The following is a 26,120-nucleotide window of genomic DNA, read 5'->3' as shown; positions in this document are numbered from 1 at the left end:
TGGTGAACATTTTTTCTTCTAAATGTGTTCTTGAATGCTCCCGTTCCTGTCCTTCACAAAGAGCACACTCAAAACCTTCTGTTTCAGCCTTTTATTTACCAGAGGTGGTTCAGAGACGCATCTGGCAAAAATGACACCTTGAGAGGTGAGTTAGAGCCGGGAAGGGCTCATTCAGTGCGGGGGTCTGCATTCTCCAGCGCAGCCCTTCACGGAGGCCATGGCGTCCTGGTCATCTCCAAGCTCCCTCCCAGCTTCAGATTGCTATGAACCTAAAAAAAATTGGAAACAAACCAGTCACCCTCTGTCGAGGTGGAGGAGTCCATCTCCAGCCCGGAAAGAGGTGCCACCCGTGAGGCCCCCGCCCTGCCGCAGGGGCAGATGAGCTCTTGGAAGAGCAAGTGCTGTGACTGATACAAAAACACGACAGAAATGCCTTGGGTCCCCACGGAGCACACCTACTTCAGTATCCTTTTCTTTTCTTCACCTCCTCAGTTACCTTTCTCCTTAGCTTTAACTGCTTGAGGAAAGCTGGCCAGATATAGCGGGGCCCTAGCATTTGTTCTGACCCCTCTCCTGTCTGCCTTGTCTCAGCTGATAGTGTGGTGCCAAGCCCTGAAACGGGAAGCTCCGCCTTCCTCCCTACACCCTCCCTCTCCGACCCTGCCGCACCCCCTCCCCTTCTCTTCCCTTTTGCCCTCTTCTCCTCTGTCCTGCATGCTTCTCCCTCCCTCCCTCATCCCTACCCCCTCCCCTTCCTCCTTGCACCTTTCTTCTCCCTCCAGCATCCCTCTCCTCATCCCTCCTGCACTCCTCCCCATCTCTGTATCCTCCCCCTCCCTCCCCGCTTCCCCCTGCAGCCCTCTCCCCCTCTTCCTGCACCCCTCACCCATGCTTGGAGGAAGGTCACATGGGGTCTTTGGCTGGAACACTTGGTGATGCTCAGAAATCCTAAACACTGTGGGCTCTGCTGTGCCTGCCAGAGAGAACAGGGAGTCCTCTCGGAGGCCAGACTCGAAGCAGGCAAGATGGAAGAAGCCTTATTAGGTCATCCAGCCTGAGCAAGGGGTGAGCCTCTTTCTTCTGCTCCCCAGCCCGTAAGAAATGCCTGATCTGGCCGTCTCCATTCCTCCATTCGCTACTGACTCCCTTTGGGAATGTGCCCTCCTCCCAGTGACCCACAGTCCTTGTCTGGCTGTGTCTTGTCCTTCTCAAGACCTGGAAAGGAAACCCAAGGAAAGACTTCTGCCCAGAGCCTGAATCTTCTCTATTCCCATCCTCCTGACCTCCCTTTGCATATTCTCCAGCACTGAGCACCTTTACTTTCCATAGGGCTGCTTTATCTGTTAGGTTTGTGGTTTATCCTCTGCCTCCTACACTAAAATGTCAAGTCCTTGAGGAAAGCACTGTATTCATTTGGGTTGGGTGTATATCTCAAGTGCAGTTTCCATAAATATTTATTGAATGAACTTCTTAGGCACTAAGAACCTTCAACGCATATTCTCTCACCCCCTAACCTGTGCTGCAGCTTCTGAGCTCTTCCTGCAGGGGGAGCTGTTTATATCACATGCCGCAGAAGGACAGTATCCTTGTCATTTCCTAACTCATTCTATCTGGAGGGCAACAGCTCCTTCATCTTCCATCTGGAATGGTGGAATAGCCTGAAGGACAAGGCCTAACAAGGCATGAACCCCTGAGGACAAGGCCTAAATATGGCTTCCTTAATGACAAAGAACAGGCCCTAAAAATGCTGCGGACTAAAGAGATCTCTGGGCAAGATCACAGCAAAGGGCAGCAGCCTGGGTCAATCTGTGATTTCAAGAGTTACAAAAGTTATCTTCCTTGGGTTAGAATTCCTCCTCTGCCCATTTGCTAATACCTATGATTCCACTGTGAGAACCGTATTTTGGAAAGCCCAACTCTATTTACAAGTGATAAGACTGAAATCCCAGAAAGGTGACATGACTTTATAAGCTTTAACACATGTTTAAATATCCAGGGAAGGGAAATACTTGAATTAGTCAACACAGAGTAGGCACAATGATGGCAAATGGGTCTTTCTTAAACACTAAAGGGCAACAGGAAGAGGAGAAACCTGGAGGGCTCAGCATTGGAAGATTAGGGTGGGAGCGGGGATCGACCGAAGAGGTCAGTGTGGAAGAGCAGAAAGGCAGGTGACGCCAACAACTAACTTTATCCTCTTCCCTTTCTGGGTTAGTTGTATTTAAAAAGGACACACCTGGCCAGGCATGCTGGCTCACGCTTGGGGCACTTTGGGAGGCCAGGGTGGGCAGATCACAAGGTCAAGAAATTGAAACCATCCGGGCGAACAAGATGAAACCTCATCTCTACTAAAAGTAGAGCATGGTGGTACACACCTATGGTCCCAGCTACTTGGGAGGTTGAGGCAGGAGGATCGCTACTGGAGGTTGTAGTGAGCCAAGATCGCGCCACTGCACTCCAGCCTAGCAACAGAGCAAGACTCCATCTCAAAATAATAACAATAAAAAAAAAGGACACATCTGAAGATTCTACCTCAACGTGGCCCTAGTTAATTAGTTGACCTCAATACATAAGATAAAGGGATTGGACCAGAGCAGCAATTCTTCGATCCTAATGCACAATGGCATTACCTGGTAGCTTAGCAAATACAGATGCGTGGACTGTGCTCCCAGAAATTCTGATTCAAATGGTCTGGTTTACAGCTCCAGTACTGGTTTTTGTTTTTGTAAAGCTCCCCAGCAGACTCTGACATGCACCAAGGTCATTTCTGAAGTCGCTTTTTAATTCTAAATACAGATGGCATAGAATTTGAGTACCCAAAAGCCTCGAGTTTGGTTAATTTTCACTGCCAGGACGGCCACTCGGTCCACCTACACACTTCTCTAGCCTTCACAGATGCACACACGTGCACACGCATGTGTCTGCACATGGCGGGGCTGTGCTCATAGAGCCCGAAGCTTCTATGGTGTCACATCACAATGCAACTTCCAATGGCAATACGTGCATGCTATCCTTATTCTCTCTTCATCTCAGGGTTTAACAAAGTAGAGGCAAGGGAGTCCCTCAGGGGTAAACTCTTGACTGACCTTTTGAGAAGACAGAGTACATTTCCCTGCTGGTACCCACCAATAGTTCATTGATTTGGTGAAACAATCTACATGTCATCTATGAGGTTGTCTCTTTCTCAGACTACTAGAAATTTGTAAAACATTGAAAGGCCATTTTTAAATGTAAAAAACAGAGCAAAAAAGTTGGAGGGGTGATAACAGTATATGCAATCATAATTTATCATATTGCCAAACACCATAAGCCTCATTTTGATATGGTAATGTCAACTAATGAAGGCAGCAGGCTCTGTCTTCATCTGAGTTTGGAAACAGCATTATCAGCACCAGCATAATCTACTGATTTTTCTGTTAACCTCTGAGGATTTGCTGCGCATATGTCTACCAGAACCCTAACAGAACACATGTATTTACACAGTTAGGGAAAGATGAGTCGCATTCTCAGAGAAGTCAGCCTTGTAAGTTTTGGGGAAATATTTCATCCATCCCTGCAGGCCTGAAAACACCCAAGAGCTTTCTTAAGTTTATGCAAATTTTATACTGTCATGTTGCCTCTGAAGGCGGCCATTTCACAATAATTAGCATCTTAGCCTGAAGGCACAGGTATCTACTGTCGTTATTTTCCCATCTCTTAAGTACAACTCGATTGGCAAACTACCACTTATGACCGCAAACTCCATCTGATTCTCATCAAATGTACTCTTTGCAGTGAAAAAAAAAAGCCAAATTGAACTTGTACAAGGTCAGCACAGATATATCTTTGCAGTGCCACATCTTGTATATGGAAAATAATAGAGGCACAATTTCCAGAAAAATAGCTGGTTTTTATAGCTGCTGTGAGTTTTATAGAGGGATGAGTGAAAGAAGGCAGCCCCTGGGCCATCTCAGCCTCTCATCAGCCACAAATAGGAGACCAGGAGCAGTGCAGATGTTTGAAACATACAAAAAAATTCCAATCCAGGAAAAAGGAACAAGGATGTGGGCTTTCTGTACACCTGACCATGTGGAAAGTGAGTTAATTTTATTCCAATTGCATTACAGTCAAATGAGAGAGTGTTTTTGCCAACGTGAAAAGCCAGAATCTCAGTCCGGGTGCAACAAAGCTACTGATTTATTACAAACCTTTAAGACTAAAGGGGAAAAGTGATCTAGTTCTGGGACCAGAGCCATCCCTTCATCACTGCGGGGGCAGCCAACAGCTGCCTTCGTGGTCCAGTTTGATGAGCGCTGCAGCCTGTCACCGTGCTTGAAGCTTCCATCATTGGGAATCCTCCATTGTATTCAGATATTGTATCTCCCTGGATTCCAAAAACCTTCTCTGCAGTATCCCTGGTGGACACTTCCAGGGATGAGAAGTTAACTGCTATATAAGGCATGAATTTTGGAAAGTTCTCTGTAATGAGTTGAAGCCCTTCCTGTAGTCTTCATTCATACACCCTAATCTTGCCACTCCAGAGTTCCACAGGCTAAATCTACTATCCTCTCCCCATGGCAGTCTTTCAAATATTACCGGGAAGCCCACAAGTCTCCTCCAGGCCTTCTCTTTCCAGACTCAAAACCCTGAGCTTTTTCAATCCTAAATGATGCCATTTCCAAAGTCGTCATCACTTGGACCACCTCTGTCTGGACCTGATGGTTAAAATACAAAGCCAAAACACTAGGCACAGTCTTCCAGAGGTGTCTGACAGCACAGACGATAGCAGAACCGCTAGGACTTTCATTGATTTATTGGCTTTATTGCTCTCAATGCATAAGGTCCTGTTTATAGTTTGGAGTAACTATATTGTGGGCTCACACAGAGCTTAAAGCTAACTAAAAACCCCTCAAGGTTCTTCACATGAATTCTTATTAAGCCAGGTCTCCCTGGTTGCATGTATAACCTAAACTTGTATATACATAACCTACATATGTATGCATATGTGTATATATATATATATATATATATATACACACACACACACACACAGACATATAGACAAATGTACACACACACTAATGACAATTAAATTCTCTTTGTTGCTGTGCTATGTTCTGCCAAGATCCTTTTTTTTCCTTTTTTGAGATGGGGATCTCATTCTGTCACCCAGGCTGGAATGAAGTGGCATGTGCCATCATGGCTCACTGCAGCCTCCAATCCTGGGCTCAAGAGATTCTCTCGCCTCAGCCTCCCAAGTAGCTGGGACTATGATTGCATGCCACCACACCCGGCTAAATTTTTCAATTTTTTTTTGTGGGAATGGGGTCTGGTTATGTTGTCCAGGTTAGCCTCAAACTCCTGGGCTCAAGTGATCCTCCCACCTCAGCCTCCCAAAGTTCTGGGGCTCCAGGTGTAAGCCACTGCACTCAGCCTATGATCTTGAATCTCGATTCTCCTATCCAGGGTATCAGTGATCCTTCCGAGCTTCATGTCATCTGTGCAGTGATAAGGACAGCTTTAATTTCTTGACCCAAATTGACAATAAAATAAGAAATTTAAACACCAACAGAGGAGTCCATCCAAATTGGCAATAAAATAAGGAATTTAAACAACCAACAGAGGGGTCCTCTGGGTGGACACTTTTGCGCATGGAGATCTACAACCAGATGTGACTCTCCTGCCAATTCTGTCCCCTCTACGTTTCCCCGTCTTACTCTGAAAAGATTCAACAAAAGAGCTTTGCAGATTCCCAGTCAAGTTCAGATGGGCTGCAAACATTTGACCTTCCCTCCTTAGCCTCTTGCTCTCTTTGGCTCTAATTTTCTCATAGCTTTGTTGCTTTTCTAACTGGGTAAATGACCAGATACCTCTACTTCATGGAGCTTTCTGAGGCAAGAGAGCCAGTTTCCCACACTGCTGCATCACAGCATCACCCAGAGAAGACCCTTCTTGGTGTTTCTTCTTGGAATGTTGCTAAAAAGTCCGTTTTGGGCCAGGGCTGGTGGCTTACTTCCGCAATCCCAGCACTTTGGGAGACAAGTTCAAGAGGATTGATTGAGTCCAGGAGTTTGAGACCAGCCTAGGCAACACAGCAAGACCCCATCTGTAAAAAACTCAAAATTAAAAAAATTTAGCTGAGTGTATGTGCTTATAATCCCAGCTTGTAGTCCCAGTTACTCAGGAGGATGAGGTCGGAGGATCACCTGAGCCCGGGATGTTGAGGCTGCAGTAAGCCATAATCACGCAACTGCACACTAGCCAGACACTGTCTGCCCCTCTCACCACGAAAAAAGCCCATTTGGGGTGATGCTTTTCACAAGCGTTAGCTCATTCTAGCCTTTCCAATATTTTTCCTGCTAGGCACCGCCATTTTTTGCATCTCTTCTTGGACTGGGGCTCTCCTTTCATTTCTCCCATCTATTTAAATGTAGACTCCTTGGAGAGTTCAATATGCAGCCATGTCATTTCTTCTACGGTCTCACTCCCTCTGAGTTTTTGTCATTCATCGAGGGTATTTCTGATCAATATCAATCTAGATCTAGGCAGAAGGAGCTGGGCCCTGGGGAAGTGAAGGATTAGCCTTCCTGAGAGAGAAGTTTGGCCTTTGTTCTTGGCTGCTGAGAGGTGATCTCCAAGCCCCTGGAATGTCCAGCCCAATAAGAGGGTCTTTGTTTGCCTGAGGGCTTTAGCCACTGGATAGTCTAATGATATGATTTATGATGGGGCTTTTGGGACACATCATATCAGTTCCAACCTCCAGAATTATTAGCCTAAGCCTCTAAAAGGGGCTGGAGACTGATGGTCACCCACATGAGCAGTATGTGATAGACCCCAAGCAAAAACTGTGGAAAGCCAAGGCTCGGGTGAGCATCCCCAGGTGGCTGTACCATATGTACATTGTCATGGCCAGGAGGAGGCAATGCCATCTGATACTGTGTGGGTCTGCCCAGTTACAATTCATGTCAAATTATAATTCCAAGGGTTGACGGTGAGGCCCGGTGGGAGGTGATTGGATCGTGGGGTGGTTTCTCACAGTTTAACACCACGCTCCTTGGTGTTGTTGTGGCAATAGTGAGTGAGTGCATTCGATGAGATCTGGTTGTTTAAAAGTGTATGGCATCTTCCCTCCCCTCTCTTCCTCCTGCTCTGGCCATGTGAAGTGCTGGCTCCTTCTTTACCTTCTGCTGTGACTGTAAGTTTCCTGAGGCCTCAGAAGCCAAGTAGATGCCAGCATCATGCTTCCTGTACAGCCTGCAGAGCTGTGAGCTAATTAAACCTCTTTTCTGTGTAAGTTACCCAGTCTCAGGTACTCCTCTATAGCAGTGTGAGAATGGACTAATACACTGATCATAAATGCATGGGAGGAGAACCAAAGTATCTTCTTCCTTTGGATTCCAATTGGACTTTGTCCTGTCTGTCTCCTTCCTTGATTGGTTTTCTTGTGTAACTTTCAGCTGTTAAAACACACACACACACACACACCCTCTCATGCTATGTATAGTGCTTTCTTGGGTTCTGTGAGCCATTCTAAAGAATTATTGAGGCCGGGCACGGTGGCCCAAGCCTGTAATCCCAGCACTTTGGGAGGCCGAGGCAGGTGGATCACAAGGTCAAGAGATCGAGACCATCCTGGTCAACATGGTGAAACCCCATCTCTACTAAAAATACAAAAAATTAGCTGGGCATGGTGGGGCGTGCCTGCAATCCCAGCAACTCAGGAAGCTGAGGCAGGAGAATTGCCTGAACCCAGGAGGCGGAGGTTGCGGTGAGCCGAGATTGCGCCATTGTGCTCCAGCCTAACAGGAGCGAAACTCTGTCTCAAAAAAAAAAAAAAAAAAAGAATTATTGAATTCTTTGGTCCTGGGGACCCCCAAACTTGCAACTATTGTCTGAAGTAAGGGACAGTTCTATCAGACTTTGCAGTTTGCTAAACTCTATTACAGCCCCTCACTTCAGGGAAATAAACTCTGACTCTTATCCAGTTTTGTGCCTCCCCCTGGGGACAAGCCATCCCCAGAACTAAGGGGACATAGCTGTCCTCTTTCTGGATCACTCCCCTGCATGGGCAAGTGAGTGGAGTTTGGATGCATGTGCTGGGATGTCCACGTGGGCGAGAATGAGTCCCCGGCAGCATGGAAGGAATGAGAGGACAGAGGGGTGAGCTGTGGAACGAAGGCCTGCAGCCAGGGCCAGCTTGCCCCGCACCGCATATTCCACTGCGGAATTCCAGACCGTCGAGAATTCTAAATCTGAACTTGGACTTCAAGGTCATCATGACAGCATTTTTTTCAAAGCAGCAAGCTACAGAGTATTTTATTTAATAGGTTGTTAGCTTGATTTACAGCCTTTAAGTATCTAGACATATGGTATGTAGGTCTCTGTTTGTACTCTTGCCTCAGGCCCTGAAATGTCAGGAGCCAGCCTGTTGCTGATTATAAAGATTCTGCTTTTAGAAGCTTCTGCCCAATGAGTATCTTTAACGACAGGTCACTGAACGTTAACAAAGCATCACATCTGCATTTTCACAGACGATCTTGAAATGTATGTAACAGGATGTTAAAATGGGATTTGAGTTGTCTCATTTTCTGCTGAGGTTTCAAAAGGCTAAGAATAAAACAGTAAAGCAAATATTCCCACATTCCAAAATGAAGTGCTAGACCACCGCTTTAGGTTATCCATTGCTGCGAAACAGGATGCACCAAAATTTCACAGCATAAAACAGCTCTTTCATTTCTTCAAAATTCTTTGGCTCAGAAATTTGTACAGGGCACAGAGGCTCACCTCTGTGACTACAGTCTGGGACTTCACCTGGAACGCCACAGCAGGGAACCAGCTAAGGTGGCTTGACTGGGTCATATGGCTGGGAATGCTTCTGTCGATTTGGTTCCTCAGCACTCCTTTGTGTGTTCTTTCCACGTGGCTAGCTTGGGCGTCCTCATAATATGGTGGTCTGAATGATCAGCCTTCTTACGTGCCTGCTGCATTCTCCCCTGAGAGAGAGCTGAAGATGCCAGGCCTCTCAAAGCTCAGGCTAGGCACCAGCACAGCATCACTTCCTCCAGTTCCAGCTGGTCAAGGCAAATCACAAGGCCAGCCCAAGTTCAAAGAGGAAGGGCAGAAAAAGCCCCTACTTCTTGATAAATGGAGCCAAGAGAGAAGAAAATCTCATATAGGGAGAGAAGGAAATGATGGTGGCCACCTTTGGAGATAATATGCAGCTATCCACACAGACTTGCAAAGCGGGGAAGGGAAGATGTTTTGCAACCCTTAGCTCTATGCCAATCAAAGGTTTAAGGTTGGATATGAGAAAGAGGGTTTCTTTGGAAAAAGTTGGAGTGCTAAGGCACTTGCCTTCTGAGCTTCCCCTTCCCCTTAAGCCCAGTAAGAGGGGCTGTGGGGAGACATCACGCTTTGATCTATTTTTCCAGTTTTGACTTTACTGTTTGTCAAAACACAGCTTTTGGCATTTTTCCTCCAGCTACATACAGCATGTTCGAGGAGAATTAGCCTTTTGTACACCCAGGTTTGTAGCAGTGTTAGAGTTATCCACAACACCCAAAAGGTGGAAGCGACCCAAGTGTCTGTCAGTGGGTGAATGAGGAATCTCTGCAGCCCACATGACAAGTGTGAACCTTGAAAGACCGGCTCTCTCAAGGTTCACATTCTGGCTAACAGGACCTAAGTTCAATTTAGAGCCAAGTTGCTGCTTGCTGACTAGAAGGCACATATGTATTTAGAGTTCCCAGAAAACCCATGGACTTTCATTGCTTCCTGTTCCTGTTTATGTTGCCTGAACCAACCAATAGACTAAGACCTGCATCAACAAATTAGAACTCAGCAAGCATCAACCAATCAGATTAAGCAAGTTTGAGTCCTTTATTTGCATAAGTGGACCTGAGTGGGAACATGAGCAGGAACTATCTCTAAAAAGCCCAGCTTCTCCTTTGTTATCTAGAAAGAACCTTTATTTTACACTGAAGGCTGCATTTCCCTAGTTTACAAACTGTTTACAGGAATAAAGTCTCTTTTTTTAAAATCCCTTTTCAGAGAACTATTGTTCACAAGGGTTATCCACCAAATCAGAGGATCCCAGAGCTGTGTGCTTCAATACTAGCAAGGCTGGGGGCTGGGGTGCTCTCCTATGCACTTCAGGTCTTATTTATGTAACATAAATTTCCTGCTGGACCTCAGTTCTTTAATTGTGTTTTTATTTCTTGTTGCACAATTAGGCCTCTGGGAAATATCAGTGTAAAAAGTTAGGTCTTTCTGAGGGTCCTCAGTTAGACAGCAGTAGGGAGTGGGGAGTTTAGGGACAAAGGAGGGAAAGAACCGGTCCTCCCCCATTTCACTTTTGGCCCAGGCCTAGCACCATCTGGGTCCCTTCCCACTGGGGCTCCCCCAGGCATTGGAGAGCACAGAATGGCATCCCTCTTTAGGTTGTGATACTTATCAAGCCCAGCAAAGTAAGGGTGACATAGCATCGCAGTCCTGAGAATGCTGCATTCTGCCCTGGTCGGCTGCAAGGAAACAGAGAGCAGTCTTTGCTTCTGTTTTGTTTTTTGTTTTTGAGACGGAGTCTCACTCTGTCATCCAGGCTGGAATGCAGTGGCGGCAATCACTGCAACCTCCATCTCCTAAGTTCAAGCAATTCTCCGGCCTCAGCCTCCCAAGTAGCTGGGATTACAGGTGTTTACCACCACACTCAGCTAATTTTTATATTTTTAGTAGAGATGGGGTTTCACCATTTTGGCCAGGCTGGTCTCAAACTCCTGACCTCAGGTAATCTATCTGCTTTGGCCTCCCAAAGTGCTGGGATTACAAGCGTGAGCCACTGCGCCTGGCCTCCCAAAGAGCAGTCATCTGAGAGCTGTATTGTGAACACTTAGAATGACTGAATCTGTGCTTCTCCAAGACTCTCCTCCTGCCATCACCCATAAATATCCCAGAAAGCCAGTCACTAGCCTGTCATGATTTTAAATGTGGCCCACAGTACCTTGATACTAACCCCACTGTGGAAGGTGAGGTCTACACCCCCACCTTGAATCTGGGACAGTTTGGGATTGCTCCCACCAATAACATATAGTGGAAAGAAAGTCAGGATGATGGTAGGGACAGGGTCTGTAAGGCAGGCAGTGAGCACCGCCTCCCCCAAGGGCTGCCCCTCGGGACTCTTCCAGTTTAAGCTTGTCCCTCCAGCCGCCCCTGTTCCTGGCCGGTGCATAATCATATGCATAAACCTCCTTCCTCCACTCTCATCCCCCAGCCCTTGATTTATCCAAGAACCATGGAGCAGGCACATGTCACCCTTGCTTTGGCCCTTCCAAATTCCCCAGCCCCAATCAGCCGGCATCCTAAGATAGTTGTTTCAACCACAACCTTCTGGGCTGCTTTCTCACATAACATTAGCAACTGGAACACTGTCTTTGCATCTGCCCTTCAACTAGAATTTATAGAGTGCTTTGTTGATTAAATAATTGTTTAAAAAACAAGAACAAGGACTTAACCCTAGTGAAGAGCCAGGTACAAGTATTCCAGAGGGGCTCTTGATAGGCACTGTGACTCTAGGCTGGACAAAGTCCAGTCCAAAGGCAGCATCTCTTGTTTTGTTCTGGGGTTTGTTTGCATGAGAACACACATTTCTCCAGTCCTTACATAGCCTCCCCAAGGCAGCCTGGCCCTGGAAAATTCCCTGAGCGGGGTTTGGATGGGGTGATGGTAGTAGATTCCCCTTTTTTTGTTGCTTCCTGGAGCTTCTGGGAGATGAAGGACTCAGCAGAGTCGGGTCTGACAGGCTTCCTGCTTCTAGGACACAGATCACAGCCCATCATTTTTACAAAGGTCTGGGGGCGGGAGGTGGGGAGAAAAGCAACAATATGAGGAAATTTACATGGCAACCTCGGATTCACCTCAGATTTCCTTTACAGGAAAGAGGGGACAATATTATTACTGATTCATTGATTTTTCCAACAGGAGAGAGTTGAACATACACAGGCAGGAGCTAATGGTACCCGTCCATATTCATTCTGCAGTTGAAATTGATGGAGCCTCTGGAGAGTGTGTAAAGCAGCGTAAACTCAATCCATATTGCTCTCCAGATTGGGGATTTCACATTTGCCAATTTGTGTGATTCGACTCCATAGGACAGGTTGTGTCCTGTTTATCGTAGAGCGAAGTGAGTTGTTCGAGACCACTCAGCTATGGGCTGGCAGCCCCAGGATAGGCTTCAAGTTCTTTGATGGTAAATAATAGAGAGTCTAGCTCAGTTAAGCACAAAGTCACAAGGGGAATTTATTGACAGAGTTTGAGGGGCTCATAGGATTTTAGAACCAGGCTTACAATGGACAGGAACCAGGTGTTTTCTTAGGGTTTAGGATCTGGGGACAGTCTATCCAAGTACGGCCACTTGAATGAATGAACTCTGATGACTTCCTGTCTTTTCATCACTCCGTTTTTTGTCTTACCCCACACAAGGAGGGATTGTGACTCAAATCCCAGAGAGGCTCCTGGGTTAGGAAGAGCTCACTTGGTCTTGCTTATGTCAAGTAAATATCCCTTAACCAGAGAAAGGCATAGAGCCTTGAGTAACAATCTCCACCAAACTCATCTCATAAGAGAGGAGTAATTCTCTCCTCCTTCCCCCAAACTGGGATACAATTACCAAAGAAGGAGTGGATGCTGAATGACCACAGGGACAAAACCTGCCCACTCCATCAGCACTACCCAATGCCTGGTCCAGTATCTTCTCATTGCCTTAGCTCCATAGAGGACTTTGTGCTCCCATAAAGCTCTGTATCTAAGATGATATTGCACTACTCCTCCATGAAAGGTATTCCAAGAGGTAAGAAAGCCTAAGGGAACGGACAGAGGGGCTCCTCTGGGTCACACGTGGACTCAGCTGGAATAAACCTTTGAGTCTAGGGGCAGATTAGAAGTGTATCTTATTTATTACCTTCTAGGCTGTTCTCTCTAAGGCAGTTTTGCCTGAGACACAGGCTTGATAACAAATGCAGTAAAAGTGGGGAAAATGCTGATTTAATGTGACAATATGGGATGATGATGTAATCTCTGTAGTAAACAAGAGTAGCTACGGAGTTATAAATAATCATTTTATAGCAATCTTGAATATCTCTGATACCAGATGTGTAGCACATACAATCACTTTATAGAAATTCCTTTCCTTTGAAAAGACGAGGAAACGATTTACAATATAAAGTTCCATGTGTGCCGTGCGCCGCTCACATGGGCTCTATTTTATGCTTTTGGTTTGATTTGTTTAACTCTTCTTCGGTCAGCCCAATAGAATAGGCATGGTTAAGAGTTTCCTGGTTTTGTGTCCCTAAACCATGGTACAGAAAATCTGGGGTGTTCTGCTACATCTAGTCAGGCCCAAGACTGGCCTATTGATTTGGGAATCTAAATTGCATATTCACTGAATAAAGTGTCACCCCAAAAACTGGCTTTGTGACTCTAGATTGCATACTCACTCAAAGAAGTATATTGTCCAAAAAGTTCATTGTCCTATTTTTTTTTTTTTTTTTTTTTGAGACAAAGTCTTGCTCTCTTGCCCTGGCTGGAGTGCAGTGATACAGTCTCATCTCACTGCAATCTCTGCCTCCTGGGTTCAAGCAACTCTCATGCCTCAGCCTCCTGAGGAGCTGTGATTACAGGCGTGTGCCACAGCCCCTGGCTAATTTTTGTACTTTTAGTAAAGACAGGGTTTTGCCATGTTGCCTAGGCTGGTCTTGAACTCCTGACCTCAGATGATCTGCCTGCCTCGGCCCCCCAAAGTGCTGGGATTACAGGTGTGAGCCACCGCGCCTGACCTCATTGTCTTTTCTTAGACCTGTGATTTGTGAAGAGCTCTAGAATTTTCTCTAACCTGGGCTTTAAGTCTTTTAGAGGAAGCCTTCATAGAATGTCGAAGGCAGAATTTCTAATAGATTTTGATTCATGATACCCTCAAAGAAGGCTAAAACCTGGACAATTCCTCTAGCTCTGTGATCCTTTCTTCTTTCCTTGCTTCTCCACTCACCATAACTACCACCTGATGTCTGTGTTCAGGATTCTCTTACTTTCCTTTTTATGTATTGTTATTTCATCAATATGCCTTCTAAGAATTTTTTTTTTTTTGAGACAGGGTCTCACTCTGCTGCCCAGGCTGGAGTGCAGGGGAGTGATTGATCCTGGCTCACTACAGCCTCCACCTAAGCGATCTTCCCACCTCAGCCTCCTGACTAGCTGGGACTGCAGGTGTGTGTGCCACCACACCTGGCAACTTTTAAACTTTTTGTAGAAATGGGGTCTCCTTATGTCACCCACTAGTCTGGACTCAAGTGATCCGCCCACTTCGGCCTCCCAAAGTGTTGGGATTATTAGCGTAAACCACCTCTCCCAGTCTGAAAAATATTTTTACATTTATTGGTTTTAGCCCTATAAAATTAAACTAGTTAACAGCTAGATGGGTGTATTCATTCTATTATTCTCAACTCCTTTTGAGTAGCTTAAATATTTGATAAATTTTTATGATTTGCAGATTTCTAAAAAAATTGTTTCTAAAAATTCTTCTAAATATTTCTATGATATAAGAAAGAGAAATGGTGGTTTTGAAAGTTGATGTCGCCGAGTGTGGTGACTCACGCCTGTAATCCCAGCACTTTGGGAGGCCGAGGCAGGTGGATCACGAGGTCAGGAGATCGAGACCATCCTGGCTAACACGGTGAAATGCCATCTCTACTAAACATACAAAAAATTAGTCGGGCACGGTGGCACATGTCTATAGTCCCAGGTACTCGGAAGGCTGAGGCAGGAAAATGGCTTGAACCTGGGAGGTAGAGGTTGCAGTGAGCCAGATCAGCCAAGATCATGCCACTGCACTCCAGCCTGGGCAACAGAGCAAGACTCCATCTCAAAAGAAAAAAAAAGAAGAAGAAAGTTGATGTCCAGGAATATCTGTGGACAGATGTTTTTTAAGATAGCATCGTGTGGTGAAAATTCGGCTCCTTGTAAAACTGGGATTTCTACTGAGATCATTTAGAAAATCTTTATAAAATATAATGACCAGTATGGGAAGAGATTTCACTATAAATGTATCAGGTTTATCATCCACCAAATAAATGGTGTAACATCAGAGAGCAAAGCCATGCCAATTTTCCAATGCCTGTGCCTCCTTTTTCTGTCTTGCTGTCTTTTCCTATCTCCCCTCTCATCCGTCAGCATCTCATCACCAGCCCTGCTCAGTCTTCTCAGGAAGTCAGGCATTTCCAGGGATTAGAAAAGAACATCCCAGACATGCATCCCTATCTGGTGCTGGGAAGTCAGCATTCTTCTCCTGGGAGAATTCACACTTCTGAAAAGACCTAATTCCATTAGAAAGGTTGGTGCTCATAGCCACGATTTTCACAAAGCTGGATAAAGAGTTGGGAAAGTGTGTCTGATTACTTGGCTTGAGGCACTTGGGCGGTTGGGAAGACAGTTAGGCAGGTTAAAATAAATAAGTCACTGTGAAGGGCAGGGCATCGTGGCTCACACCTGTAATCTTAGCACTGTGGGAGGCTGAGGTGGGCGGATCACTTGAGGTCAGGAGTTCAAGATCAGCCTGGCCAACGTGGTGAAACTCCATCTCTACCAAAAAATACAAAAAAGAATTAGCTGGGAGCAGGCACCTGTAATCCCAGCTACTGGGAAGCTGAGGCACAAGAATCACCTGAACCCGGGAGGCAGACATTGCAGTGAGCTGAAATTGGGCCATTCTATTCCAGCCTGGAGTGAGAACTTGCCTCAAAAAATAAGTCATTGTGAAGCCCCCCTTTCTCTCTCGCACATCTCCATAGGGAATCTTTGATGCCAATAAAGAGAGAATATTTCCCAGTATGCAACAGCACAGCAGGCACAGAATTAGGAGCTTTTCAGATGTTCCCGTGTGAAATCAACAAACTTTTGCAGTAGACTTTGCTATTTCCATTTTACAACTACAGAGGCTGGGACTCAGAAAGGATAACTTCCTCGCCCAATCCCACAGCTTGCAGGTGCAGCATTAAAATGCCCACTTGGCTGTCCCTGTCCCCTAAGCCCATGTCCCTGCCAGCATACAGGCCTCTTTCCTTTGTCCAGAGGTTGCAAAAAGAAGCACCTTGCTTCTGCTTCCAAAGTAAAGAGAGATGATGCTTACTGCTTCTGGCCAGAAATGCCTTCTTAACAGTGAGGGGCAGAATAATCTTTACTTTGCCCTTCAGAGAACTATCGAGTTCAGTTTTTACCAATTGTCAAGGTTCTGCCAGCAGGTGGATGAGTGACAGGTAGCAAGTTAAAATATTTAGCAGCTCAAGTCAGTAGCTTCTGGGCCCGTTAATCTATCTTGGTCTGGACCTGGAATGATGTGTCCACACTTTGTAGGACCCTTTCTTAAAGAAAGCAGCTAGAGGCTGAGTGCGGTGGTTCATGCCTGTAATCCCAGCACTTTGGGAGGCTGTGGCAGGCAGATCACTTGAGGTGAGGAGTTCAAGACCAGCCTGGCCAACATGGTGAAACCCTATTTCTACTAAAAATACAAAAGTTAGCCAGGTGTGGTGGCACGTGCCTGTAGTCCCAGGCAGGGAGGCTGAGGCAGGAGAATTGCTGGAAACCAGGAGGCAGAGGTTGCAGTGAGTTGAGATCATGCCACTGCACTCCAGCCTAGGCCACAGAGCAAAAGAATAAAAAAGAAAAGAAGATAAAGAAAGACAGAGAAAGAAGAAAGAGAGAGAGAAAGGAAGGTGGAGAAAAAGGAAGGGAGGGAGGGAGGAGGAGAGAGAAGAAAGAAAGAGAAAGAAAGAAAGAGAGGGAAGGAGGGAGGGAGGGAAAAGGAGAGAAAGAAAGAGAGACAGCAAGCTAGAACTTGCATATGATTCATTTAGGATGCACCTCTGAACCTCCAGAAACTTTTCATTTGTTGCAATAGTATTTTACCTCTTCATCAAATCCAGCTCTATCCAGCAACCTTGGATATAATTAAAACTGGATGACACCAAAGGAGTTCAGGAAATGCCACCCAAACCATGCTGCTTTGGTATGCTGAGTACTTTGAACTGAGGGCTCTTGGGGAACAGCAGATGCCAGCAGACAGTTCCCTGAGCTCCCCTTATCTTCCAAGAGACAAATCCTCCAAAAGGACCTCGAATGTCATGAATCCCCTCAGGGAATCTTACCAACCAGAGAAGGTGAACTCAGATCCCAAGAGAGGAGAGTGAAGATTGCATCACCAACACCCCCAAGAAGCCCCAAGCTCCTATTCCTTTCAGTCGCTCAGGATGCTAAATAAAAGCTTCAATCGTCTGACCCTTCTTGGAGGCTCCTGGTTTGCCGGACCCTCATGCATAATTAGCTATACTTTTTTCCTGTTCATCTGCCTTATGTCAATTGAATTCATAGCCCAGCCAGGGAACCTAGAAGGATAAAGAAAGGCATATTTTGCTGTCCTACAATATTTACTTCTGTTATTTCAGACAGACTAGCAGAGGTCTGTTGGATACATTTAATGTGGTGGAGAGGCTGTATCCTTGGAAGCTTTATCCTGACAGCACTGTCCATCCCAGTTACAGAGTCAAGTTTCTGCAGCTCAAGACACATGCACCATAGCCCAGCTTGGCCTGCTTCAGACTAGATGGGATGAGGACTGCAGAAGTAGGGGGTAGAAAGACAAGGAGAGCAGAACTTCTCCCAGGGCCCTTCAAGTGACAGAGCTGTTGCACCCCTATGATTCACTGTGGCCCTTCCTCCCTGTGGGCATTGGGGGCACCACCCCAGGGAGACACTACCCTAGGCCCTGCCCAGGAGGGTTGGCCAGGCTCAGAACCCTGGCCGAGGGCAGCGTGCATTTGCGCTCCGTTGGAAAGCGTCAAGGAGCTTACAAGCATGACTCGGGCTTGGAATCGAGGCCTTATTTTCCACTCCTCCCTGCCAGGGCCCCTCAATCATGATCCTGGACACCCTGCAGAGCCTGCCCCGGCCTGTCTGTGAAGAGCTGGCAGGCAATGACTGATTTCATGGGACTCTAGGAGTGCAGCCAGAATAGAGGAGAGCAAGACGGCAGCCTTCTTTGTCCATGGAAGCTGAAGTGGGCTCTGAGCTACTTCCCAGATGGAAAACACCCCCAGCCAGGCAGCTTCTCAGGACCACGCAGCCTTGCTACAGGTGCAGTGTATGAAGGGTTAACAGCCAAAAGAGGGGGCCTTCTTGCATTCTATCTGGACCATCCCATGAGACGCTGAATCCAGGCAAAGCAAAAGGTGAAAAATGGAGGACAAGTCACAACGTGAATAGTCAGACATTTTATCCTTTTTAAAAAAAAAAAAAAAAAAACCCTCTGAAAAATCTCTCCTTGCTGGCAATAGTTTGCTGTTGCTCAGAACATCCTTTTCCGGTCCATTCTCAAGAAAAACCTCGAAATCCTGTAATTAGGTACCAAAGAGGTAGAAAAAAACACTAAACCCAGAAGTTTAAAAAAAGCTGGGCACAGTAGCTCACGTCTATAATGCCAGCACTTTGGGAGGCGGAGGAGGGAAGATCACTTGAGGTTAGGAATTCAAGACCACCCTGGCCAACATGGTGAAACCCCATCTCTATTAAAAAATACAAAAATTAGCCGGGCGTGGTGGTGTGTGCCTGTAATCCCAGCTACTCGGGAGGCTGAAGCAGGAGAATTGCTCGAACCCGGGAGGTAGAGGTTGCAGTGAACTGAGATCGCACCACTGCACTCCAGCCTGGGCGACAAAGTGAGACTTCATCTCAAAAAAAAAAAACTGCAGCCAAGTATTATCCCTCTGAAGCAGTGCTTCTCACACTTTCCCAGGCATAAGAATTCCTGGGAGTCACAGACAAGTACCTATCTGAATCAGCAGTTGGGGCTGAGGGTGACATGGGTACAGTGATAACAAGATCCTGCCTTTCTTTTCTTTTGAAACAAAGTTGCTCTGTCACCCAGGCTGGAGCGCAGTGGCACAATCTTCGCTCACTGCCACCTCTGCCTCCCAGATTCAAACAATTCTCCTGCCTCAGTCTCCTGAGTAGCTGGGATTACAGGTGCACCACCACACCCACCTGAATTTTTATATTTTTAGTAGAGACGAGGTTTCACCGTGTTAGTCAGGCTGGTCTCAAACTCCTGACCTCATGATCCACCTGCCTTGGCCTCCCAAAGTGATAGGATTACAGGCATGAACCATCGCCCCTGGCCAAGATTCTGCCTTTCTAAGGAGCTCTGGCATGAAACCATTGCTGCTGGTCACACTTGGATAGAAGGGTCTAACATAGTGATGGTTTGGGATGTAAAACATTTCAGCAAACACAAATGTTTTGAAGGACATATGGATACTTATTCATTAGTTCATTCATCTATTCATCCAATATTTATTGTCAGGGACTGTACAACATGACTTCTATGCTAAGGGCCAAGGAAATACATGACTCAAATATAGACCTCAAGATGCTCAGAGTTCAGCTGTGAACCATTCCACTAATTTATCTTGAGCACTCAGGTGTCTTAAGCTCTCCTAATTAACAGGTAAAGCAGGCGCAGAACCAGTGTTGTTAAACAAATGAGCAGTTGAAAGCAGGTATGTTAGCAAGCACGGTTGAAGCAACTTCTCAATCAGTGAAGTGCTGTTTGTTGTTCACTCTATACTTGATGTTATGCTGGGGACTCTGCAGGATAAAGAATACCTATGGGCCAGGCACGATGACTCACACCTGTAATCCCCGTGCTTTGGGAGGCCAAGGTGGGAGCATCATTTGAGGCCAGGAGTTTGAGATTATCCTGGGCAATGGAGCAAAACCCCATCTCTACAAAAAATAAAAAAGTAGCTAAGTATGGTGGTATATGCTCATAGTCCTAGCTACTTGGAAGGCTGAGGCAGAAGGTCTCTGAATTACACAAAATTTTATTTTACATTTTTATTTATTTTGTGACATAAAAATAAAGTATATTCAGTGTAAAATAACTTAAATAATGGCACATAGAAAATAAAAGTAAAAGCCCCCCAACAGTAAGTTTTGTGTATATTATCCTATAATTTTTATATACATATATGTGTATATTATAGAGGCTAAATAGTCTACATACTTAGCTAACTTATTTTATTCTCTAAACAACATATTGTAGACTTTTTCAAAGTCAATTCTTTTGCTTCTTACATTTTAGTCCATTTGTGCTTCTATAACAAAATGCCTGAACTGTGTAATTTGTAAATAATAAAAATGTATTTATCATGGTTCTGGAGGTTGGGAAGTCCAAGATCAATGGCCAGTAGGTTTCGTGTCTGGCTAGGGTTGCTCTCCGCTTCCAAGATGGCACCTTTAATGCCGTGTGTTCTCACCTGGTGAAAAGCACAGAAAGGCAAAGGGGCCCTATCTGGTTCTCTCCAGCCATTTGTAAGTGACTAATCCCATCCTGAGGACAGAGCTCTCATACCTCCTAAAGGCACCACCTCTTAATACTCTATGGGCCATTACGTTTCAATATATGAGTTTCGGGGGACACGTTCAGACACATAGCAGTCTCAATATTGTTAACATTTTGAATTGGGTTGTTTACAGAATTTGTCACCGGTGCCTTATTGGTAGACATTTGGACAGTTTTCATTTTTCTATAATAAAGAATGTGATTACAAAACCTTTGAATATATATCTTTGCATGTTTCATTTCCATTAAATACATTTTAAAGAGGAATTATCGTGTAGAAGGAGATGACCTCAAATATCGCCAGATTGCTCATTACAAATTCTGTTAGGTTCTTCTTTTTCTTATTGATTTATAGGAGCTTTCTATAATCCCTGCATATTCAGTCTTTTAATATTGCCATAAATGTTGTAAATATTCTTTCCGAGTTGGAAGAAGCATTATCACGTAGTTAAAAACGTGAACTTTAAAGTTCATATCTTGTACCTATAGTAAAGTACTGTACGGAGGATTACATCAAAATAATGTTTATAACTTTTTTACTACAGGGCTTGAACTTAGTAAGTGCTCTGAGAAGTCATTTATAAAATAAGTGCTTGCAGTTTCCCTTACAGTAGCATCTTTGGCGTGTGTGTGCATATACATATACCTTGCAGTACCTTTGGTGTGTGTGCACATGCATACGTATATTTAGTCTCGTTGAATAGCTCTCTTAATACTTCCTCCCACTTTGACTCAGTTAAGAAAGGTTTTGTTTGCCTCAAAATCATAATTATACTCCGGCATGTTTACTGCAGACTTCCCCCACCCCGTTTTTTTGTTTTGTTTTATTTAAGAGTCTGTGCCCTTTGCTCTAATGATTTCCCTGCATGCTCCGTGCAGTCCCTGGTCTTCTCGGCCTCCTTTCTAGTTGGGCCAGCCCCGTGCCTGACGCTGCAGGTGGTTGGGGACACACGCCACTTGCAGTGGCTGCAGATCCGCAGGGAGTCCGCAACAGCCCCCGCAATCGTACACTTCACTTCCCCCTCTGTAGGTTGCTAAGTCATCCTTTCTCTTCTCCTCTCACACCTCACGCTTCCCACTCTCAACCTATAACCTTGCTCTGCCAGAGGCAAGGGTGGAGAGCCACGCCCTTCCCACCAGCCTCCTGGCCCGTGACCCTCTCTCCTCTCCTACTGGATCATTTTGGCGTATAAGAAGCTCTATCTTTTTCAAGATCGCCTGTCCTTAAAGAGCCAACCCAGATCCACCTCCTCCTTTTCTCTCTTACCCTTTTGATCCCAACGTCTGAAAACAGCTGCCTCTGTTTTCCTTCTCTCTCCCCAGCCCACTCTGCTCAACCGCCCCGTCCGTTTCCAGCACCCTGCGCCCCAGCATCTCTGTCTTGCCAAAAGCTCTGCGCATCCTCATCTTATTCCAGCTTTCACCAACATCCCGCGGAGCCGATCTCTACCGCTTAACACATTTTCTCCACAGGTTTCTAGGTTGTTACTTTCCAGGTTATCCTCCTATTTCAGCAACAGCTCATTCTGGGTCTCTGTAGCATTTTCTACCTCCTTCTACTTGCTAAATAGCAAAGTGTCCCAAGCTTCATTCTCAGCCCCCCAAGTTTCCTCATCCTCATATAAAGAGCACGTTGGGAGGCTAAGGCGGGTGGATCACGAGGTCAAGAGATCGAGAACATCCTGGTCAACATGGTGAAACCCCGTCTCTACTAAAAATACAAAAAATTAGCTGGGCACAGTGGCGCGTGCCTGTAATCCCAGCTACTCAGGAGGCTGAGGCAGGAGAATTGCCTGAACCCAGGAGGCGGAGGTTGTGGTGAGCTGAGATTGCGCCATTGTACTCCAGCCTGGGTAACAAGAGTGAAACTCAGTCTCAAAACAAAAAAAAGAGCACCTCATCCAGTCCCCTGATGTTAAACATGGCACGCTGTTAGGATTCCTAAATTTATACCTGTAGCCCCATTTCTCCCTGACATCCAGACCCATATCCTCGGCTATCTAATTAACATCCTCATGTGGACACTGAATAGGCATCTCAGACTTACTATCACCCAGACCAGGGGCACCGTGTCCTGTTGCCCAGCCTGTGCAATGCCTAATGGCAGCCATCCATGGAAGGAAGACGGGCTGAGATCTAGCCCGATGTTAGCTTTGCAAAGCCATAAGCTCTCATGTGGGGCTTTATCCACACTGTGGAAAAGGTGCCTTTTTCTACAGGGAGTGCCTTCTCTAATTTTCAGGAAGGTGGGTAGAGGCTATAGCTCTGGCGAAAATACTTCTTTTGATTTTCTTTTTTCCCTACCCTGTATCTGCTGTCGGTATATGGCACCATAGCATTGTGAGGAAGAAGAAGGAGAAGAAAGAGGAGAGAAAGGGGAGGGGGAGGGAGACATGGGGGAAGAGAAGGGAGAAAGGAAGGGGAAGTGAGCGGGGGTGGAGGGAGGGAAAGGAAGGAAATTTAGCTTCGTTATCTTCATCCCACATCCGATGTGATTCTCAAGGCTAAACTGGGTCTGACCCCTACTCTCCCCACCTTCTGCTATGCTAATGGTCTAAGCCACTCTCATCCCCTGCAAAGCCTCCCAGCTGACTTCCCAGCTACCATCCCACCCTCTCTTCAATTCTTAGTCCACTATACAGACAGATGCCTGCTTTTTTCTTCTTTTTTTTTTTTGAGACGGAGTCTTGCTCTGTTGCCCAGGCCGGACCTCCCAAAGTGCTGGGATTAAAGTGTAAGCCACTGTACCTGGCCTTTTTCTTTCCTTTTTGAGACGTGGGGTCTGCTGTGTCACCCGGGCTGGAGTGCAGTAGTGTAAACTACAGGTGCTTGCTGCCATGACCTGCTAATTTTTAAATATTTGTTGTAGAAATAGGGTCTCTTGGTTGCACAGGCTGGTCGGGTCTCGAACTGCTGGCCTCAAGCTGTCCACTCATCTTGGCCTCCCAAAGTCCTGGGATGGCAGGCATGAACCACCATGTCTGCCTCAGATGTTTTCTCAGACACAAACAATAGCTCACCATTCATCTTCTTGAACCTCCCCAATGTCTTCCATTCAAACCAAACCCAACCCAAACCCTTTCCTACACATTGCAACTTTTCCAATGAATCTTCTACCACTGTGCCCTAGGCTGACTGAGCTCCAGCCACTAAGCTCCAGCCTTCTTCCTGTCTCAAATACCCCAAGCTGTCTGCTGCCTCAGACCTCTGCACTTGCCACACCTTCTCCCACATCTTCACACGGCCACCTTGTTTTCAATATTCAAGTCTGAAGTTACAAAAGAAATACCTTGGCCGGGCTCAGTGGCTCACACCTGTAATCCCAGCACTTTGGGAAGCTGAGGCGGGCAGATTGCCTGAGGTCAGGAGTTCGAGACCAGTCTGGCCAACATGGTGAAACCCTGTCTCTACTAAAAATACAAAACAAAAATAGCTAGCTGTAGTGGCATATGCCTGTAGTCCTAGCTACTCCGGAGGCTGAGGCGGGGAAATTGCTTGAACCAGGGAGGTGGAGGTTGCAGTGAGCCAAGGTCATGCCACTGCACTCCAGCCTGGGTGACAGAATGAGGCTGTCTCGATAAAAAAAGAAAAAAGAAATGCCTTGTTGACGAGAGTGACTACAACAATGAATCCCTCTCCACCATCACTTTCTGTCTCATTTCTCCATTTCATCTTTACTGTGCTACCCACCTCCTGAAGCTAATGTATCTGCCTCTTTGCCTCCTTACGAGCAATCTGCCCCAACATCCCACATCTGTGGAAGTGCAGGATCCCTTTGCCCTGTTTCCATCCTGTCTCCAGTGTCAGGAGCAGGGCCTGGTGCTAGGTGAGTTGATTGAGTCGGTGGCCTGGGAGGCAGAGATGGTGCCAGCTGGAAAGATCCCAGGTACACAGAGGGAAGGAGGAAGGAGGAGGGGAAGGGAAGGAGACAGGAAGATGGAGACATGGAGCTGGTTGCAAAAAGAAACTGCCTATGGTGGAGCAGGCCCGGAAGACAGAAAACTGCACCTTGGCACCAGAGGGTGAGATCCACTGAGCCCACGTCTGATACCCTTCTGCCAAGGCCCTGCCACCCATGTTTACAGAGCTAAGGGCTCTCAGCTCTACTGCTATGGGGTACAGTCTTGCAGCCCTGGAAGGCAAGTGGTTGGATGCACCTATGCTCACTAATTCTTTTACTTATTTATTATTTCTTTTTTGAGATGGGGGTCTCTGTCACCCAGGCTGGAGTACAATGGGGCAATCACAGCTCACTGCAACCTCCGCCTCCCGGCTTCAAGCCATTCTCATGTCTCAGCCTCTCAAGTAGCTATAATTACATAATGTGCCACCATATCCAGCTAATTTTTGTGTTTTTAGTAGAAACAGGGTTTCACCATGTTGGCCACGTATGGTCTCGAATTCCTGACCTCGTGATCAGCCCACCTCGGCCTCCCAAAGTGCTGGGATTACAGGCTTGAGCCACTGTGTCCGGCCCTGTGACCGCTAATTCTTAATTCTGCCTCCAGTCCAGGTGAGGGGCTGCTAACAAGCTCAGTGACATCAGCAGAAAGCAAGCTGTGAAGAGCTGAGTTGCAGCTGGGCCTCATGGTCTCACCCCACCTGATGCTCTAGGGATGTTGGAAGCAATCCCCAGTCTCTGCTCCCTTTCACGTTTCCCTGGACCCCTGAGACCTGCCAGGAGCTTGGAGAATCGATAACAATGGCAATTTGGGCATTTACGATGCAAGACAAGTGTGAAGGCTGCTAGAACTTGCCTCTTGCAGGAGGAAAAGGTAGGCTGAAAAGTCTAGCTGTGAAATTGCCTGACAGCTGTTTTTCCCGATATTTTCATAACTTCTTCCTATCAGTTCAAGAGTGGAGGCTTTTTGCCAGCTGAATGTATGTCTTCTGCTTTCAGAACAAAACCCCTTTTCCAGTAATCTTCAAAAGTATTACATTCCCGACTGCATAAAGGAGGGGATGGGGCCCTTCCCTAAAGAGATCCCCAAGGTCAGGTCTGTGTCACCCTGGCTATCTCTGCAGTAACTTCAGCTCTGATGTTTGACCAGTAATAACCTATTCCACCCTGCCAGTGCCCACATTTGGGCATTTGTTTTGGTGAAGGGGCCCCAGAAGGGAAGGAGAAGAGAGACAGATACAGGTGGTAGAAACAACACTGCTAGAGCGATGTTCGAAATTCACCCGCCCCCACCCAGGCAACTTTTCTGGGTGTCGTTTTCTCCTTGGGTTTCCACACACCCTGCCCCACCACTGTGGCACTGTGATCACACACACACACACACACACACACACTCCTTTCTCTGTCTCTCCCTCTCTCTGCTTGCAAGTCAGCATGCCCTGAACGTGCTTATCTTCAAAGCGATCTCAGACTTGTTTTTGCACCCTCAGAAGATAGATGGTTGTGGCAGGTGTAAAATGACATCAGCAGCACAGTCATTCAGGGAGGCTTTCGGCCAACTTTCTGTCTGTTTAAAATACCAGGGCTTGGCCTGATAGGATTTTGGAGCAAAGTCTGTTGTAAAGCCCACCTGGGTAAACTCACCAAGATTCTCCCTGTTCGTCTCTTCTGCACGTCAGCCAGGGGTTTGATTTATCCACATTTCTTCTCCTGAGAACCTCAGAACTCTGGGTTCCTTTGAATTGTCGTGAAAACCTGTAGCAACAAGTTAGCTGAACCTTGAAAGAAGTAGACAAAAACTCT

At 46.3% G+C, this 26,120-nt stretch overlaps 1 long non-coding RNA gene across 1 annotated transcript; it reads right to left on the bottom strand.

The window, feature by feature from the left end:
* Positions 1-76: 76 nt before the first annotated feature.
* On the bottom strand, positions 77-26,120 carry LOC118143200 (uncharacterized). Its single transcript, XR_004727437.3, has 2 exons — positions 25,962-26,120; positions 77-269 (listed from the first exon to the last, which is right to left on the bottom strand). It is a non-coding gene; the product is annotated as an uncharacterized LOC118143200 (long non-coding RNA).

This window comes from Callithrix jacchus, chromosome 7 (assembly GCF_049354715.1).
Source record: "Callithrix jacchus isolate 240 chromosome 7, calJac240_pri, whole genome shotgun sequence".
Classification (NCBI taxonomy): Eukaryota; Metazoa; Chordata; class Mammalia; order Primates; family Cebidae; genus Callithrix; species Callithrix jacchus.
Note: the sequence above shows the minus strand (reverse complement) of the source record. Positions and strands in the feature narration are given on the sequence as shown.